General features: G+C 37.0%; 1 pseudogene; it reads left to right on the top strand.

Moving 5' to 3' along the window:
- The window catches only part of LOC107846445, an 87,461-nt pseudogene extending 66,182 nt beyond the window's left edge, over positions 1–21,279 (top strand).
- Positions 21,280–21,754: the final 475 nt, after the last annotated feature.

The following is a 21,754-nucleotide window of genomic DNA, read 5'->3' as shown; positions in this document are numbered from 1 at the left end:
AAAGAAAAAAAATGAAATAGATAATGTATGAGAAAAAAAAAATAAAGGTTGAGATAAATGAATTAAAACATGAAAATAAAATTAAAGGAAAAAATAAAAAGTGAAAATAATAAAATTAAAGAAAAAATAAAAAGTGAAATAATAAAAAATAGAATAATAAAATTAAAGAAAAAAATAAAAATTGAAAATAATAAAAAATAAAATTTGAGAGAAAAATAAGTATGGAAAGTTTAAAAAATATATTTGAGGTGTAGAGAGGCAAAATGGTACTTGTATTATACGTAAAAACTAAGGAAGGTTATTTTTTAAAGACATTTCTTATTGGGGTCAAATATCTAAAGTCACCCATATTGGGGTCTATGACATGCAATTTCCTGCCAAACAGCTATATAGCCGTTGGACCCAATGGCTAGTTGGCCCAAAATAGAATTTTCCAATTTTTCCAATTTTATTTTTAAATTAAACCGGGCCGGTTAACCGTCGGGCCAAGATCGGTTTGGGTCCGGATCGAATTAACCGAGCTCAAATTTTTTTTGGCTCAGTCCAAGATGGGCAGCCCTATAGCTCGGGGCTGACCGGCCAGGTCAAATCGGTTCGAGCCTTCTTGTGGGTGGGGCCGGGTCAAACCGGCACATTTTACAGGTTTAAATAAGGTATCTTAGTTCTTAATGTTTTTATTACAACAAGCTGGAAAAAAAAGTTAATTGAAATAATGTTTACGTACAGCGTGAGGGTGTCAAATGAACTACGAGCAAGGCATCCAAGAAGTGCGAAATTCTCAGCAATGGTTGCCTCCATCACTTATGTTTTAACCGGCATCTTCCTCTCAATGGTTCTTTTTGTTTGTCGGAGTTGGTATCCCTCATTGTTTTCCAACAATCAACAAGTCCGAGAAGTTGTTATATGAGCTCACTCCTATGCTAGCAGCCACCATGGTTATTGGCAGTCTTCAACCTATCTTTCTGGTACTTAATTATTACCTTCTCTTTGAATCTTTCATTTTGATTTTTTTTTCTCATTATTTTTTTTTCTTGAAAGAAAAATGAAGTTGGGAAACACAAGGTGAGAAATTTAACTTTCATCAATAAAGTGATAGTTTAGGTAGCCAATCAACTATTTTATTAAGATTCTCGGAGATTAGGTGTAATTTCGTGATTGGTCATCCACTTTCCGCTTATACCATCTCAGTCATCACAGAATTAATTTTCCTAGAGAAAAAAAAACTCAATTTTGTCATATATTAGAAAAAAATTACAAAAAAATCCCAAATTCATTCTCGCAAAGCACAAACATGTTGTCACATGCATAAAATTGACACAGAAGTGTAATCACATCAGCAACTCAGCTTACGTTATACACAAGCATGTTGTCACATGTATAAAATTGACACAGAAGTCTAATCACATTAGCAACTCAGCTTACGTTATACTCCCTTAGTTTCAAAAAGATCAACAACTCATCTTACGTTATACTCCCTTCATTTCAAAAAGAATGATTTACTTTCTTTTTAGTATTTCAAAAAGAGCGATCATTTCCTTTTTAGCAATACTTTAATTCAACTTTTCACATGACATATTTAAGACCATAAAATTTAAAAATATCTGAGTACATTTGACAAAACATTAATTTAAGGGCACAAAATTCAAAGTTTCTTTATTTTCTTAAATTCAGTTCTAAATCAAAATATATCATTCTTTTAGAAATGGAGGAAATATTTGCGTATTATTTTCCGATTTAACCTAATATTCAATCTCTCTAGCATCCATGTTGCACATTATGGTCTTTTCATTTTTTTTAAATGTGGTTTAGAAAATAAGTTATTCTTTAAAGTAGTGACATATCAGTATTATGCAAGATGAGTTGCTAACGGGACTAGTAATTTCTATTTTTGAATTAGGTGCAGTATTCTTTTTTTTTTTTAGGTTATATATTAGTAAGTTGAATTGTTTTTTTTGTTATAAAAATTAATTTAATGACGGGTGCAATAAATCAAAAGTTAGATGTCCATTGGTGAAATTAACCTTATAGTAATCAACTCCAACTAGTTTAGAATCAAGACATGTCTAATTGAATTAAAAAATATTTATATAAATTGTTAGATGGTCTAAAGTGAAAGTTGGTCAACTTGGTAGATTTCTTGCAATTGCAGGGGTAGCCATTGGAGCAGGGTGGCAAGCTTATTTTGAATATGTAAACATAGCTTGTTACTATTTGTTTGGTATTCCTGCCGGTCTCATACTAGGCTTCCTCTTTGATATTGGTGTTAAGGTACAATTTCTTTGTTTTCACTTAATTAAACAACTAATTTCCTTTTTATTGCATAAGCAGATCAGCTCCAACCTTCTTATTCTAAGAAGTTACTATTTACTACATATTTGTTCATGATTTTGTAGGGAATTTGGTATGGGATGCTTGCAGGTACGACTGATCAAACTGTTGTATTGATCATGATGATCCTTCGAACTAATTGGAACAAGGAGGTAAGGCACACATCAACCATTAAAGTTTAAAGTTCAATATACAGAGGCAAGTAAAAGATATTTACACTAATATAGGTGCCATTAACGTTTTGATAGGTTAGCTATCACTTTACCGTATCATCTATAAAAGTATATTAGAGAATTAATTGTAAAATATTTGTTGAGAAAATGACAATAATGATCCTTTATTGTTAAAGATATGTCCAAAATGATCCCTAAAATATAGTCCTTGAATATTTTGGTCCTGTAAGTTTATCAAATATGAAAACTTTTGGTCTCTGTCAAATATTATTTATAGATTCAACAGGAATTGTAGTAAAAAAATAAGAAGAAGAAGAAGAAGCAATAGCAGCATGGGCTCACATTTAGAGGTTTTTAGCGTATTTTCGGAGCTTGCTCCAACTTATTAAGAGTTATTTTTGAAGAGTTTCATGCGAGTTGCCCTCCAACTTTAGTACCTGGTCCCAAACTGACTTAAACAACAAGAAAATAAATAGTAAAGTACGTGAACGAGTGAGTTGCCTCTAGAATTTCTAAACTCCTCTAATATTCAAGGAACTTGAATACAACTCCATTACATCATGGATTAACCTCCTAATCCTTCTTCTCATAGTAATAACTCTATTACAAAGAAAAATTTGCAGTAACTTTACTGCACCACTACCCAGCCAACTCTAACTGCATAAAAGTTAACTCTAACATTAATATCACCTAAATCTAGATGACAACAAGGAGTTTGAAGCAAACACACCAACACCTACTAATAATACTAACAAATAATAGGTAACGTTTAAGACCATAGTACAAAGACTCAAATACAACAAGAAAATAAAATACAACTTTGTGAGTTATCAGTTTCCTGTTGTGAAAATGAGTCTTTTATTCAAAAGCTTCAAGAGAGATATGTGTTGTGAGTTTATAAAAGCTTGGTTTTCTTATTGAGGAAGATACACAATATATAGATGACACAAGAAAATAGACGAATCCTATTGCCTGACAGGAAAAAGTGCAACAACTTTTCCCACCTACTTCTGTACTTTTGTCCAGCTGTGTAGTTGACTGTGACAGTGATGTGTAATCCCAACCCGTTCCTTAAGTAATTGCAACTTTGTCATGACACAATCTTTAAAAACCAGGTCCCAACATGCAATTTGTCAATCATTAAAACTAAGAACTTAACAATTTTCCCCTTTTTGATGATGACAAACCCATGCATGTCTTCAACATCTTCAAGAATCCACTTAAGCATCCTCAATAACAATGCCTTCAAGCATCTATCTCCACTTATCCCCCCTGTCACTGATACCCCTAAGCATCTCCCACCTATTTCCCCCTGTCTATCAGTACCTTATTCCTCTTATCTATCAACACTTAAGTTTTTCTTGAGTGTGAGAACCCTACTACACATCAACACAGCTACACCATACACTACATTAACATAGCTGCACTACACACTGCATACTATTACACTAGCTACACCATATCTTTCCCCTTTTGGCATCATCAAAGTGGTAAAGCAGTAAACGAAGCATAGATAAGCATAAATGTTAACTCATGGCCATTGAGGTTATACTTACATGAGCAAGAAAGATCAGACAAGATAAGAGAGGATAGCATAAAGTGGACTCATGCAATAATAAAGTAGACTAGTATCAGACACTATTCAGAAGAGTGGCCATAGTGATAAAAGGTAGCAGTGCCATTGAAGACAAAAGTCAACAACTTTTGGGAAAACCAGATAAACCAGGGTTGAAGATACAAGAACAAGAGGAAGACTGTTCAAAGAAGAGCGCCAACCAAAGATTTGGGACTAAGTTCTAAGGCCCATTGGGAACATCCTCCTCTACCCTATTCTCTTTTTTCTTTTTTCTTTTTTTTTAATAATACATATAATACTTGCAACTATAGTAGCCCTTTTAACAGAAGGTTGGGCTATAAACACTCCCTGCCTTGCCCTAGTTCAATTGTGAACTATGAAGGAGTGAATTCTTAATAATAGGCAAATAAGGGATGAGGAGGGCATTTAGACTCAAGTAGAGGGTGATAAATTTTACGAGTAGGAAAGGGCATGACACTACTATTATAGATAGAACATAGTCACTATTCAAGAATAGAGTGTGGTACTAACCTGATCCCTACATGATCTGCTAAGAACATAGCACTTTGAGTTGTCTCACCCCCTATCTTCTTCTCTTTGCCAGGGGTGTATATCTGTAGAAGATATGATACTGAGTTAGACATGTATGAAATCATCTGGCCTGGATACTTGTTTACCAAATCATAGCCAGATTTAGAGGATTAAGAGGAGCAACATGCTTTTAGCTTGGTCTCATCTATCCCAATATTGTCCTATTTTTCTCAAACTGCTCCCTACCAAGTACCTTGGTAAAGATGTTAACAATCTAATATTCGGTACTATAAAATACCATCTTGATCAACCCCTTCTCCTCATTATCTCTAAGAAAGTAATGCCTGATGTCTATGTATTTTATTCTCTTATGCTAAACTAAATTCTTGGCCATATTGACAGCACTTGTGTTGTCACAAAATAGAGGCACAAAATCTGAGAGAATACCAACACCCTCAAGCTGTTGCTTGATCTACAGTAATTGAGCATAGTATGAGGCTGTAGCAATATACTCCGCTTCAACAATAGAAAAAAGGCCACTGAATTCTGCTTCTTAATACCCCAAGAGATTAAAAAAGATCCAAGAAAATGAGCCATCCATAATGTACTCTTTCTATCAACCAAGTACCCAACATAATCAACATCAATATATCCAATCGGGTCAAAATTTTCTCCAGTGGGATAGACTATAATTAGCTCGGGGGTTCCTTTGAGATATCTCAGAATCCTTTTTATAGCCTTCAGAGTAGATTCCTTTGGACTTGCTTGAAATCTAGAACACATCCCAACACTTAGCACTATGTCAGGTCTGCTGGTTGTCAGATAGAGAATGAACTAATGATTCCTCTGTACATATTTTCATTGACAGAGGAACCAACTCATGATTGTACTTCTACTGACATATAGTAGTCCTAGTTGCACCTTGCTTAATTTGCATCCCAAGGAAGAAATTAAGTTCTCCCATCATACTCATATCAAACTCACAGCTCATTAACCTAGCAAACTCATCACACAGGGAACTGGTTGTAGCTCCAAATATGATGTTATCCACATAAACTTGAACTATGAGCAGGTTTCTTTCTCAGGCCTTCAAGAACAACGTGTTGTCAATCTTTTCCTTTTGAACTCATTATTCAACAAGAACTTGGAAAGCCTTTCATACCAAGCTCTAGGAGTTTGCTTCATTCTATACAAGGTTTTGTCTAATTTGAACATATGATTGGGGAAATCAACATTCTCAAAGCTTGGAGGCTGCTTCATATACACCTCTTCTTTGAGGAGATCATTTAAAAAGACACTCTTTACATTCATCTAAAATAGTTTGAACTCCATCTATAAGGCAAATGCAATGAGAATTTTGATTGCCTCCATTCTAGCCTCTGGAGCAAATATTTCGTCATAATCTATGCCTTCTTCCTGGTTATAGCCTTGCACCACAAGCCTAGCTTTGTTTTTTATAGTATTGCCATACTTATCAGCCTTATTTCTGTACACCCATCTGATCCCTATAATAGTTCTGTCTGAGGGTCGAGGACCAGGTTTCATACTTTGCTTCTTTCAAATTAGTGAAGCTCTTCTTGCATTACATTGATCCAATCTCCATTTTTAAATGCTTTATTTATATTCTTGGGTTTAATTTGAGATAAGAATGCAGAGAAAGAACAAAGATTCTTTGCTCTGTTTCTGATTTGCATGCCCAATTTTAGAAGGGACAATAAATTATCAAGAGAATGTGAAGCTAATGCTTCCAACTAGATCTGTGGGGAGTAGGTTGACTTGTACTAGGACCAATTCTGATTGAGGCATTATCCTTATGAGACTGATTATTTTCTTTAGTTGTCTAAGGATCAGGTTCTGCAAGAAAAGCTTATGAGGGACCAGCATTTTGATGATTTGTTGAATCTTCATCTTCGGATCTTGAATCTGGTCCTTGTGAGTCACTATTATCATCACCTTATTTTTCTCTTCTGGAACCTTAATGGGGTTCCCTTCATCATCATCATCATCATCATCAGCGGTGCTGTCTTTACTGATATTATCGATATTATCAAACACAACATGAACCCCTGATGATGATGATGATTCAGGGAACCCTCCTGGGATATCACATGGTGCTTAAGGATACAAGTATCCCCAAGCTAACCCCTAGAGCCTGTTTCTACAAATAATACTCATTTTAAGATAAAATAATTCAAACACTAGCATAGTCATATCATATAAAACGAAATATGAAGAAAATACTCGGTCCAAACGACCAAGCAATACCGAAAACCTCAACACAACCACAATATAATAACTAGTCCGACAAAGCCTCTACTAATCCATGAACTAAAGAGCCATTGGGACAGGTCCCCAACTGACTCGAAATGAACTGGAAATAACAACATAGTCTCTCAAAATATGGAGATGTCTGAATATAGGTCCTCGAACCATGAGGACTCACCACTGTAGGAATGTAGATAGAGGTACTCAGAAATCACTGACGAGGTTGGGCCTAATCACCTGAACCTACATTATAAGATAATGTAGCATATAGACGTATATATGGATCAGCACTTGAGAATGTACTGAGTATGTGGGGGTGCATGCATTTATATAAAGCAACATCAATACTCTTTAATTAAATCATGCATGTAATAAGTAATGACTCAGATGGCTTGAATAAGTTTAAAATGCAACGCTCATGAATCATGTAAAATAGAACATGTAACACAATCTCATGAGGTATTATACTTTTAGCTTTGAAATTTGTACTCTTCTCTTATTCTCATTACTCAAGGCTAAAGGAAACTTTAAGCAATACTTTCAACTTATGCATATGTCTCATGGAGAGTAAAACTTCTTCAATTCTCAAGAACTCATAACTCTTTTGAACACAAATACTTGGAATTCGGAATCATATAACTTTGGAACATACTGAGGGAATTTCATTCACGTTAGAAAAACATCTCATTTCAAGTTTTAGGGAAAAATACTCATATCAAGGGAAAGTATTTTAGTTTTAACGGAAAATATCTTATCTCAAATCTTTAGTTTTAAGGGATATTCTCTTAACCGACAAAAACCATGCAAGCTAGATGGAGTCCAACATTTTGTCCTCCTAAGGAAGAGACCTCACGTTGGGGAGAGGCGTCATACTCCTGCGAAGGAGTATAACCTCAATTTAGTGATCACTTATCTCAGCCTCGGGCCCAATATCTCGGCCTTAGGCCCAACAATTATCTCGACCTTAGGCCCAACCTACGGCGGCACATAGTTCTCGGGTAAGAAACCATGGTAACTTAACAAACTCGGTGCTAAATACTACTCCCTTTAGTTTATCTCGCTCATCTCATGAAAATCCACTTTATAATAATCTCATGGTTTGATAAGAACCCAATAATCAAATATGTAATCTCTGTAGTATAGTGAATTTTAAAACTCAATGACCATCATGTCAAAATATTTCTCAATAATCTCATAATACTTAAATTATGGGTGCTTATAGCATAATAGTTCATAAAATCTCAAGTCTCAAATAGGGCTTAATAACCCATAATTCAATCTCAAGTTAGAACTCATCAAAAGCATAATAGATAGCATATAGATTCATAACTCATGTAGAAATTTGAAATTTCAGCAATTTATCTCAAAATCTCAACATACTCATATACTTCAATATCTCAAACATTTCAACTATTAACTTCTCAAGGTTTAAAATCATGGGGTATAGATCCAGCTGCAATTTCTTAAGAAAACATGTAAAAATCATGCCATTAGACTCTCAATTCAAGGAAAACATCAAAAGCTTGCAACCAATAACAATGGGTGAAAACCCCCAATTTAATTTTATGTAAAATCTCATAAATTAAAGAGAATTGTAGTTTAAATAAGCCTTTGGGCACAAGGGTAAAAGGATTACCCTTGTTCAAAACCCTACATGCATTGAATTAGAAGCTTTGGACGAACTTTCGCTTTTGGAACTCTATTCGTACTCTTAAATGAGGGTTCTTCAAGCCCTTGACTTGGGAACCTTGAATCTTGACTCAATTTAGAAAATCCATGGTGGATTCTTGTGATTCTTGGAAGAGGTTTTGGATGCTTACGATTCTTGTTGAGAGAAAACTTGAGAAAAACTTCATAGAATGGTTGTAATTGACTTCAATTTTGTGTTTGCACGGTTTAAGAGGCTTGGAAAAAGTCCAAAGTGCCCTTTTTAACTTCTGTATGAAGCTGAAAAAATTAAACTGGGAAACCGATTTTATGGGCCACCGCGACGCGCCACTATCGTAGTAGTTCACTGGAAATTGGCAAATGGGAATCTGGGAGTCACTGCAATGTGGAGCCATTGCATTGTCCCACTGGTTGGGACCTAGAACTTTAGTGCGACGTATCACAATCGCGCTAGGCCACTAAAAATTGACTATTGAGAAATTGGGGTCCTCCGCAACGCGCCACTATCACGGAGTTCCACTGGAATTTAACAATTGTCAAATAGACCCTCTCCGTGATGCGTCAAGAACTAAAATGACGTTGTTTTACGACTAGCACTTAAATTAGCCATAACTTCTTACCCGAGTGTCGGATTTGGGCGAATCTTATATCGATAGAAATATTATCAAATTTCTCATGTGATAAAAATTGAAATTAGGGAAATTCTATATGGTTAAGATAATACTCACTTAGGAAGTCACTTCTTAATCTTTTAAGGCTGGAATCATGCCTCACTTGACATACCCTAAGGCTCATTCTACAAGAGAATTTTTGTGGGGTCTTACAATATCTCCTCTTTGGAAACATTCGTCGTTGAATGTCGCTCTTTAGACTAAGAACACAGGAAAAACTGAGTACACATAGCTGAAGCAAGTTGCTAAAATGGGCTCAAAATCTCTCTAAACTTTTGAATGCCTCGAAAATTACAAGAACTCATACAAGGATAGATGCATATAGCTGAACTTTAGATTAGAAGGTCTGAATTAAGAAAGAATAATACCTTCGAATTAATTTGAACTTACGGAAAAGAGGTGCGAGTACTTGGCTCGCATGTCTGATTCGCCTCCCAAGTAGCACCCTCAACAGACTGGTTTCACCATAAAACTTTGACCAAGGTAACTTCTTTGTTCCTTAGTCTACAGATCTAAAAATCTAGGATCTCAATAGGAATCTCATCGAAGGAAAAACTGTTCTGAATATTGACATTCTCTGAAGGATCTACTACAACGAAATCACCAATATGCTTCTTAAGCATGGAGACATGAAAAATAGGATGAACAGCTGACAACTCTGCGGGCAACTCAACCTCATAGGCCACCTTACCAACACGGCTCAAGAATCTATATGGGCCAACATAACGGGGACTAAGCTTCCCCTTTTTACCAAACCTTTTCACCCCTTCATGGGTGAAATCTTCAAGTATACCAAATCACCCACTTCAAACTCAAGATCTCTTCTCCTCATATCGGCATAAGACTTTTGACGACTCTGGGCGGTCTTTAACCTCTCTCTAATCAACTTAAATTTCTCCATAGCTTCAAATACTGCATCAGGCCCAGTCACGACAATTTTACCCACTTCAAACCAACCTATGGGTGATCTACATCTCCTACCATACAAGGCCTCAAATGGTGCCATCCCGATGCTAGCATGGTAACTATTGTTATAGGCAAACTCTATCAATGGCAAATGCTCATCCCAACTACCTTTGAAATAAAGAGCACATGCCCTCAACATATCTTCTAGGGTCTGAATGGTCCTCTCAGCCTGACCATCTGTCTGCGGATGAAAAGCGAAACTCAAAAGAACTTGGGTTCCAAGACCCTGCTGAAACGCCCTCCAAAACTGAGAAGTAAATTGAGTGACCCTATCCAAAATGATGGATGAGAGAACTCCATGCAGCCTGACTAACTCATGAATATACAATCTAGCATAATCCTCAGCTGTATAAGATGTGAGCACGGGCAAGAAATGCGTGGACTTAGTCAGCTTATCCACAATAACCCAAATAGAATTATGATGACGACGCAAGAGAGGCAACCCTGTTACGAAGTCCATATTCACCACCTTCCACTTCCAAGTGGGTATACCAAACTCTTGTATCACACCACTAGGTCTTTGGTGCTCTACCTTAACCTGTTGGAACGTTTCACACTTTGCTACGAACCCGGTTATATCCTTCTTCATGCCATTCCACGAATAGATTTCCCGTAAGTCGCGGTACATCTTGGTAGCGCCAAGATGAATAGAATATCGTGCGCCATGCGCTTCAGTGATAATCCTTTGCCTCAGATCATCAACACACGAAACATACAATTTACCCTATAATCTCAACATGCCATCTCCTCCTTGGGAGAAAACCTCTACCTTTTGGTCCTTAACTGCCTCCTTTAGTCTGACCAAACTAGGATATCTATCTTGTTTCTCCTTCACTTCCAAAACTAAAGAGGATTCAAAACTACTTTGCACCAAAGTACTTCCCTCAGCTGAATCAAGCAACCTAACACCCAATCTAGCCAAATAATGCATATCACGAGCTAACTCTTTCTTACCTTCTTCTATTGGGCAACACTACCCATAGACAATCTGCTAAGGGAATCTATCACTACGTTGGCCTTGCCTGGGTGATACAACACACTCATATCATAGTCTTTTAACAACTCTAACCACCTTCTCTGCCTAAAATTCAACTCCCTCTGATTAATTACATACTGTAGGCTCTTATGATTAGTAAACACATCAACATGAACAACATAAAGATAATGTCTCCAGATTTTCAAAGCAAAGACCACAACAGCTAACTCAAGATCATGGGTTGGGTAATTTTTCTCATGCGGCTTTAACTGTCTAGAGGCATAGGTTATAACCTTACCTCTTTGCATCAACACACAACCCAAATCAATTCTAGAGGCATCACAGTACACCATAAAACCATCTGTACCATTAGGCAAAGTTAACACAGGGGCTGAAGTAAGTCGAGTCTTCAACTCCTAAAAACTCTTCTCACAGGAATCTGACCACTGGAGCTTAACTTTTTTTTGGGCCAACCGGGTCATGGGAGACGCAATAGAGGAGAAACCTTTAACAAAATGGTAGTAGTAGCCTGCTAGACCCAAGAAAATTCTAATATCAGGCGGAGAGATAGGTCTAGGCCAATTTCTTATAACTTCTGTCTTTTAGGGATAAACTTTAATACCTTCAGATGAAACAACATAACCTAGAAAGGCTACATACCTTAGCCAAAATTCACACTTACTGAATTTAGCGAATAACTGGTGACCTCTAAGAGTTTGCAAGAAAATTCTAATGTGATATGCATGATCATGCTCATGCGAGAGTAGACAAGGGTGTCATCTATGAACACTATGACAAACATATCAAGATATTGCTTGAACACTTGATTCCTGAGGTCCATAAAAGTTGTTGAGGCATTGGTTAGCCTAAAAGACATGACTAGAAACTCAAAGTGACCCTAGCGGGTTTGGAAGGCTGTCTTTGGAATATCACATTTCCTCACTTTAAGTTGATGATAGCCGGATCTAAGGTCTATCTTGGAGAAATAACTTACACCTTGAAACTAATCAAACAGGTCATAAATTCTCAAAAGAGGATACTTATTTTTGATTGTGACCTTGTTAAGCTGACGATAGTCAATGCACAAATGCAAAAAACCATCTTTCTTTAGCACGACTAAGACAGGCACACCCTAAGGAGAAATACTGGGCCTAATGAAACCTTTGTCTAAAAGATCCTTGAGTTTCTCTTTCAACTCCTTAAGCTCTTTAGGTGCCATACGGTATAGTGGAATAGAAATAGGCTGAGTATAGGGAAGAAGGTCAATCCCGAATTCTATCTCTTTATCGGGAGGCACCCCTGGGAGATCTTTCGAAAAAACATCTGAAAACTCATTAACAATAGCAACTCACTGAATAGTTGGAGCCTCGGACTTAGTGTCTTTGACTCTAACTAGGTGATAGATGCAACCTTTGGATATTAGCTTTCTAGCTTTGAGATAGGAGATAAAATGACTCTTGGGAGATACCTAACTCTCGGACCACTCAAATGCTGGTTCATCAGGAAACTGAAACTTGACCACACGGGTACGACAGTCTATAGATGCATAACAAGAATGAACCCAATCCATACCCAGAATAAGGTCAAAATCCACCATGTCTAACTCTATCAAATCCGCAAGTATGACTCTATGAAGAACAGTAACAGGACAATCTCTATACACTTGTTTAGCAACAACTGACTCCCCTACTGGTGTGGAGACTAGTAAAGGCTCAAGAATCCTTTTGGGACTCATTTTGAAATTCAAAGCCACAAGTGGGGTCACATATGAGAGACTTGACCCGGGTCCAACAACATATAAGCATCAAAACAAAAGACGCAGAGCATACCAGTAACAATATCGGGAGAGTCCTCCTACTCCTGACGGGATGGTAAGGCATAGAATCTATTCTGGCGCTGACAACCAACAGTACTAGATGAAGCACCCTGAGCAGGGGCGGGATGGGGTGCAAGAGTTGGTGCACTAGTAGCCGATGCCTGAGGTCAGGCATCTCTGTTCCCCTGTCTAGCATGATGACAAGATCTAAGTCTGTGTCCCTGCTTGTCACAACCAAAACAACCCCTCAGATATACGAAATACTCATCGGGATGATCCCTACCATACTTAGCACAAGGGGGATAACGGGGCTTGTTACCAACACTGTTCTGCGACCTAGACATAAAGGATCTGCCTCCTTGCTCCTGCTTGCTTCTAGGCGCAAGAGCACTAGATGATGAAGGCGCTGGCATAGACAGACACCTCTGAAACTGAGGGTGGTTCCCTCTATGGAGCCTAGGTTAGCTATACTCATGTTGCTCAGATCTAGCCCTCTTGTCACCCCTCACTCGATCTCTCTACCTAATTTTATCCACCTTTATCTGCTGGGCATGTATCATCAACCTAGCTAGATCTATATACCTATGCAGCATCGCAGTCCTACACTCCTTCAGTACTAACCCAGAAACACCGGTCACGAACTTTCTCATACTAGCTCGGGTGTCAGAAATCAAGTCAGGAGAATACTTGGCCAACTTATTGAACTTCAAGCAGTACTCCATAACAGTCATGAAGCCCTGCCTCAAGTTTAAAAACTCCTCAATATTTGCTTCCCTTATCTCAAGCGAAAAAAACTTGTCCAAGAATATATCTTAGAACACCTGCCAAGTCATAGGAGCAACATCCTCACCTCTACCCTTTCTCCACGATACAACCCAGTCATAAGCTATGTCCTTCAACTGTAAGACGCCAACTCAACACTTTCTTCCTCAAAAATATGCATCACCTATGCGATTTTTCTCACCTCTTCAAGGTACAACTGTGGGTCCTCACCTGCCTTAGACCTATAAAACTCTGGCGGATTCCTTCGCATGAAATCACGGATTCTAGCCATGGCTACATCACCTCCCTACTGATTAAAAACTGCGGCCTAGTTATTGTCCTAAACATTAGTAGTGACTACTTGGGCTAATGCCTGAAAGGCCGCCCAAAACTCAGCATAAGACACCATCTCATTCAAAGGATCAACAGACTGGGGTTGCTTATTATCGTTTCTGCGGGTATTCTCTCTTTGGAGAGGCATTTTTTGAAATATAAGAGCACAAATTATTAGATGAGAGGGACAACTGTAGGCGTGATAGAATCTGAAATAAAGAAACAACTTTTCCTAAAACGTCTTGTAGCCTCTTTCTCATAGATATGGTGCGCTATACACCAATGGTTAAGACTCTATTCAACGCGGCTTGTCAGACTCACTAGGACTCCTTAAAACCTTAGGCTTTGATGCCAAATTTGTAACGACCCAAAATCGCCTCCCGGGATGTCACACGATGCTTAAGGCTACAAGTAGCCCCAAGCTAACCCTTTGAGCTTGTTTCTACTAATAACACTCATTTCAAGATGAAATAATTCAAACACTAGCATAGTCATATCATATGAAAGAAAATACGGAGAAAATGCTCGGTCCAAATGACTAAGCAATACTAGAAACCTCAACATAACCACAATCTGATAACTAGTCTGACAAAGCCTCTACTAATCCATGAACTAGATAGCTATTGGGATAGGTCCCCAACTAACTCAAAATGGACTGAAAATAACAACTCAGTCTCTTAAAATATAGAGATTCCTGAATATAGGTCCTCGAACCATAAGGACTCACCACTGTAAAAATATAGATAGAGGTACTCAGAAATCAATGACGAGGTTGGGACAGAGCACCTGAACCTACATTATAAGACAATGTAGCATTTCGACGTATATGTGGATCAGCACTTGAGAATGTACTGAGTATGTGGGGGTTCATGCATTTATATAAAACAACATCAATACTCTTTAATCAAGTCATGCATGTAATAAGTAAAACCTTACATGGCTTGACTAAGTATAAAATGCAATGCTTATGAATCATGTAAAATGGAACATGTAACACAATCTCATGAGTCATTATACTTTTAGCTTTGAAATTTGTACTCTTCTCTTATTCTCATTACTCAAGGCTAAAGAAAACTTTACGTAATACTTTCAACTCATGCATGTCTCATGGAGAGTAAAACTTCTTTAATGCTCAAGAACTCATAACTCTTTTGAACTTAAATACTTGGAATTCGGAATCATATAACTTTGGAACATACTTGAGGGCATTTTATTCACGTTAGAAAAATATCTCATTTCAAGCTTTAGGGAAACATACTCATATCAAGGAAAAGTATTTTAGTTTTAAAGGAAAATATCTTATCTCAAAGCTTTAGTTTTAAGGGAGATTCTTTTAACCGACATAAACCATGCGAGCTACATGGAGTTGAAGGTTTTGTCCTCCTAAGGAAGAGACCTCACGTTGGAGAGAGACGTCATACTCTTTTCAAGGAGTATAACCTCAATTCAGTGATCACCTATCTCAGCCTCGGGCCCAATATCTCAGCTTTAGGCCCAACAATTATCTCAGCCTTAGGCCCAACCTATGGTGGCACATAGTTCTGGGGTAAGAAACTGTGGTAACTTACCCAACTCGGTGCTAAATACAACTCCCTTTAGTTTATCTCTCTTATCTCATGAAAATCTACTTTAGAATAATGTCATGGTTTAATAAGAACCCAATAATCAAATCTGTAATCTCATGTAGTAGAGTGGATTTTAAAACTCAATGACCATTAGGTCAAAGCATTTCTCAATAATCTCATAATACTCAAATCATGGGTGCTTATAGCACAATAGTTCATAAAATCTCAAGTCTCAAATAGGGCTTAATAACCCATAATTCAATCTCAAGTTAGAACTCATCAAAAGCATAATAGATAGCATATAGATTCATAACTCATGTAGAAATCTGAAAATTTCAGCAATTTATCTCAAAATCTCAACATACTCATATACTTCAATATCTCAAACATTTCAACTATTAACTTCTCAAGGTTTAAAATCATGGGGTATAGATCCAGCTGCAATTTCTTAAGAAAACATGTAAAAATCATGCCATTAAACTCTCAATTCAAGGGAAACATCAAAAGCTTGCAACCAATAACAATGGGTGAAAACCCCCAATTAAATTTCATGTAAAATCTCATAAATTAAAGAGAATTGTAGTTTAAATAAGCCTTTGGACACAAGGGTGAAAGGGTTATCCTTGTTCAAAACCCCACATACCTTGAATTAGAAGCTTTGGACGAACTCTCACTTTTGAAACTCTATTCGTACTCTTAAATGAGGGTTCTTGAAGCCCTTGAATTGAGAACCTTGAATCTTGACTCAACTTAGAAAATATATGGTGGATTCTTGAGATTCTTGAAAGAGGTTTTGGATACTTAGGGTTCTTGTTGAGAGAAAACTTGAGAAAAACTTCATAAAATGCTTGTAATTGACTTTAATTTGGTGTTTGCATGGTTTAAGAGGCTTAGAAAAAGTCCAAAGTTCCCTTTTTAACTTCTGTACGAAGATGAAAAAATTGAACTGGGAACCCGATTTTATGGGCTACCACGATGTGCCACTATCGCAGTGCTGACTGGAAATTGACAAATGGGAATCTGGAAGTCACCGCAATATGGAGCCATCGCGTTGTCCCACGGGTTGGGACCTGAAACTTCAACGCGATGCATCACAATCGCGCTAGGCCACTGGAAATTGACTATTGAAAAATTGGGGTCCTCCGCGATGCTTCACTATCGCGGAGTTCCACTGGAATTTGACAATTGTCAAATAGACCCTCTCTGCGAAGTGCCAAGTACTAAAATGACACTGTTTTACGACTAGCACTTAAATTAGCCATAACTTCTTACCCGGGTATCGAATTTGGGTGAATCTTATATTGACAAAAAGCTTATCAAATATCCCATGTGATAAAAAGTCAAAATTAGGAAAATTTTATATGGTTAACACGATACTCACTTAGGAAGTCTCTTCTCAATCTTTTAGGGCCGAAATCACGCCTCACTTGACATGCCCTAAGGCTCATTCTACGAGAGAATTTTTGCGGGGTCTTCCAACTTTCTTCCACACATTGTGTTATTTTGTTGTAGATTCTGTAAGCCTTGCTGGTAGAAAAGTACCCAACAAATATTCCCTCATCACTTTTTAGATTAAATTTTGCAAGGTCATCGTTGCCATTATTCAGTACAAAACATTTGCAACCAAACGACTTGAAGTAGCTCATGTACAGAAGAAGTTTAAGAAGCAGCTAGTCACATGGGCTTCACAATTCAAGCCTTTTGTTGATCAAATTATGGCTGAGGCAATCCGTCCATTTCAAAACATTTAAATTAGGATGGACCATATGGAAGAGAGAATCAACAAAAGGCTGGATGCGATGTCCATTCCAGATCTTGCTAAGTTTATAGCAGAATTTAAATAAGCACAGGAGGACATAACAGAGTTGAAGAGCAAGTAGCCACAGCAGCCCATTTTTGACCCTGCTTTGGGTGATAAACGATGAAGATGAAGGTATTGTTGACTTAATAGGGAAGCCATTAAAAGACAAAGGAAAGAAAGTGGATGAAAGTGTAAATAAAAGTGCGGATAGAAAAGCTACTAGAAGAAGAAGACGAGAAGCAATGTCACCAAAAAATAAAGAAGATTATGATATGAGAAAAGTTTTAAAAGATCGAGGAGAGATGAAAAGAAGAGAAAGAAGAAGGCAACAGATAAAGCTGCAGGAGTTTTTACTAGTTTATCCCCAGCAAGGGGGCCAGTTCAGACCCGACTCGAGATGTGATACCTTCGATTCTGGAGAAAGAGATTGTGAGTACCCATACCACCATAGGGGTCAACGTTGCTGCAGGTAAGGCCACTGGAGCCTCACCACATTTCAATGATGCCTCATCTGAATAAGAGGCTTTACAAGTATTCCTCTCCTCTATACTATCTTTATATGCATTGAGGATAACACATTTATTTTATATGGGGGTGGGTGTAATTGTACCACAGGGGTTTTTGTTGCCTGTGTTCTTTTTCTCCCGTGTGCTATCTAGTAGAACCGGCATGTCTAGGATTGCATTTTCTTTTCTTAGGTTGTGATATAAATATCCATTTGTTAATGTTTATTTATGGAGTATCTTTTGTTTTAGTATATATGGATGACGAATGACTTTGGTATAAGGCTATGAGCATATTTGTATAACTATTTTGTCTTGTTATTTATCTTTGGTGATTCTGTAATTGGCATTAGGATGAAAAGTGTGCATGACTATGTGATGCAAATAATCCCAGAAATTAGTGGAATAAGTGTAACTCATGTGCCTGTGTGTGGGAGCATTTGTTTTAGTTCTTGCATGGTTATACACCTAGAACTTGCCTGGTTTATTGATGTTGTTTTGTGAGTGATTTAATAAGATATTATAACAGGCCTCCTTTTTCCTTTAGTCCACTTAGCCTAAATAACTGACCCACCAAAAAGATTTTACCATTTTTTAACCTTTTTTAGCTTATGTTAGTTTTTCTTCATTTCCAATAACTTTAAATTAACTCTCTTTAGGTTGTTGACACCGAGCTTTGGCCCTAGTCCAACATTGGACATTGTGCACCTTAACTTAGGCAAAACACCTAAGTTGAGGGTGGCTACTGTCAAGATGTTAGCAGTTTAATGAAAAGGTGGTTTAAAGCTAAAATGAAGCAGTCGGCCCTGATCTATCTAAGATATTGTGCACCTTAACTGACTGCATCAGCATAAGTTGAGGGTGACTGCTGCTTACAAAAAAAAGAGGGGGTGGGGGTGGGGGTGGGGTTCTGGAAAAGTGTGAATGAATAAGTGAAATTATAAGTAAGCTGGTAAAACGGTATCTTGGTAAGTAGAATTCAAGGGCAAAGAGAGTTAAGTCTAAATGTTGAGTTACTTTTCCCAAAATCTTTCCTTACCTAGCCCGGAGCCTCATTACAAGCCTGAAAAAGACCTGCTTGATTTTTGCGAATCAACCATAAGGGAGCGTTAGATGATAAGGGCAAGCCTATGGATGCGTATGCTATGTTTGTAACTTCTTTGATGAGTGTGAGAGTCTTGATTTTTGTCTAACAAGATATAATGGGTGATGGACTTCATTGACCATGAGGGTAGCTTGAGTTACACTTAGTTTTACTGATCTCTGTGGGATATTATATCCATGTTTATGTGTATGTGCTGAATAATAAATAATGTCGGTTATAAATCCTGATGTGTTGAGCTCTTATGAATGAAATGACAAGTGAATAGTTGTATGAAATTTAGTTCAGTAGGCGATTGCCTGTCATTGTGTTGTTCATGGATGCAATTTGGTGCTGAGTTGCTTGAGGATAAGCAATCATCTTAAGTTGAGGGTGTTGATGTTCCAACTTTTGACGGAATATTTTACATCTTTTTAAAGAATAATTGTATGTTTTCAAGAAACTGATGTTGTATTTAATACTGGATTTTTTAGTATTTATAGGTTAAGGAGTTAGCTGAAGAAGAAACTTGGAAAAATAGCAGAAAAAGGCCACTGATAGTCGAATTGGTGGACCGTCAACCAGGCGACGGACCACTAGTGTGGTCGTCAAAGTAAAATAGAAGGAACAAATAAGTGATCTCTGTGACGGTCCAAGTGGCGGACCGTCAACCATCCGACGGACCACCAACTTGGCCGTCAGGATGAAACAGAACATGACATTCTGGAGGATCAAGCAACAACCCATGTCAGGCCAGCGACGGTCCGCCAACATGACCGTCAACCCTTAATAGAACATGACATTTTGGGACCATCAGTGATGATCCACGCGACGGACCATCAAGCTTTCGACGGGCCGCCAGCCTGACCGTCAACTTGGACGCGGCTTTTCTGAGTTTGAATTTTAAATCCTCTGTACCTGGGAACATATAAATACCCAGTTTAGATTTTATTTAGGTATCTTTTATCTTCTTTCCATCTGGGAAACTCATTGTAATAGAGTATTCTTTGAGATTCAAGCTAGAATTGTGGATCTAACCATTTTTATTCTCTTTGCTACTGAAGATCAAGAACAATTCTTATGATTTTTGTAAGTAATTTCTGAACTTATTTATGAAAAACATAATGACTTCTTGTTCTTCTTCTTCTTCTTCTTCTTCTTCTTCTATTGAGATGTGTGGCTAACCTCCCATAACTAGGTTATGGGAGCCATGATGTGAATAGTTGATTGGGGTTGTGAAAATATTTGATTTCCATGGTTAACTGAAGTTGTATAAACCCTTCTTCATAATAATGACCTTTCTTGGTTGTAAACTTGAAGGGTGAGTCGAATAAAAGTGTTTGTTGGGAAAAAAAGAGGTTTGCATGGAATCTAAGGGCTTTAAGGTTATAGGTTGATACCTTAACAGGATCAACCCATATGAGAGAATAGTTGAATAAATTAACGCCTCCTTTAAGTTTGAGAGAATTGAAGGATAATCTACCTATTTAGGTTGAGAGACAAATGGGTAAACTATAGGATTCAATAACTCTTGCAATTGAAGTGATTAGTTGAAAATTCATGATAATTCACAACCTTATCTGCTTGAACATCTCGGTAACCATAACTCTAGTTTGTCTACTCTCATTGAATTATTATTTGCAATAAGAACAACCACAATACTTTGTGAACATAGTCTTCCCTGTGGGATTCGACCCCAACCCAGTTGGGTTATATATTTGACAACGATCGCTTATTCTCTCGTAAGGGAGGTGTAATTTGGGCGTATCAATAATCTTTAGGAACCAGGTCCCAACATGCAATTTGTCAATTATCAAAACTAAGGACTTAATAATTTCTGTTATTTTTTATCTATTTTTATTTTCTGGTGCAATATTGTGTTGTTTTTTTTAGATTTTACATATTTTTATAATGTTTCTGATTAAATATTTTTTTCACAGTTAGCATAAAATCAGAATATATATTTGTTCACTGTTTGATGAAAACTCTAAGCTTAGAGAATCAAGAAAACGCAGAAATATATTTATGGATCATTTTCAATTTATCTCAAATGTAAAAGGGCCATTTTTGTCGTCTTCTCAATATATGTTACTTCATGTCTTCATGCATAATACATTATTGATCCCACATTTAAAGAGACATTGACTACTACTTTTTTGACATTTTGGTCATACCAAATACAGGCTTCCCTCATCGAAGACAGGATAAAACAATGGGGAGGACACTCAGAGGTCAAAGAAAATGGTGAAAACCTTATTAATTGAGTGCATATCAGATCGAAACTATATATACTGCCGGTTTAGTTTCGATGCTGTCAAAGCTTACAGTGAGAGACCAAGAGCAATTTTGATAAGCAGTTTGCATGTGTATGTCAACTCCATAGATAAGTTGGTTTCTTACTTGTTTTCTTATGTTTGGTTGGTGGATGGAAAATATTTTCTAGTGTTTGGTTGGTGAATGAAAAAATAATTTTCAAAAAATACATTTCAATATTTAACTAAAGAATAAAAATACATTTTAAAAAAATAATTTTTGACCTTGGAAAATACTTTTTTAGGGTGTGTTCGATATGGAAGAAAAACGTTTTCTAAAAAAATAAGTTATTTCTTACGTATATTCTCGTATTCGTTATGAAAATTGGGTAAGTATATATTTTCTAAAAGTATTTTTATATATTTAACAAAAATAATGAAAACAAATAGAATAAGAAGGGTGGGATAAGAAAAAAGTTGATTTTTT

This window comes from Capsicum annuum, chromosome 11 (genome assembly GCF_002878395.1).
Source record: "Capsicum annuum cultivar UCD-10X-F1 chromosome 11, UCD10Xv1.1, whole genome shotgun sequence".
Taxonomy (NCBI): domain Eukaryota; kingdom Viridiplantae; phylum Streptophyta; class Magnoliopsida; order Solanales; family Solanaceae; genus Capsicum; species Capsicum annuum.
Note: the sequence above shows the minus strand (reverse complement) of the source record. Positions and strands in the feature narration are given on the sequence as shown.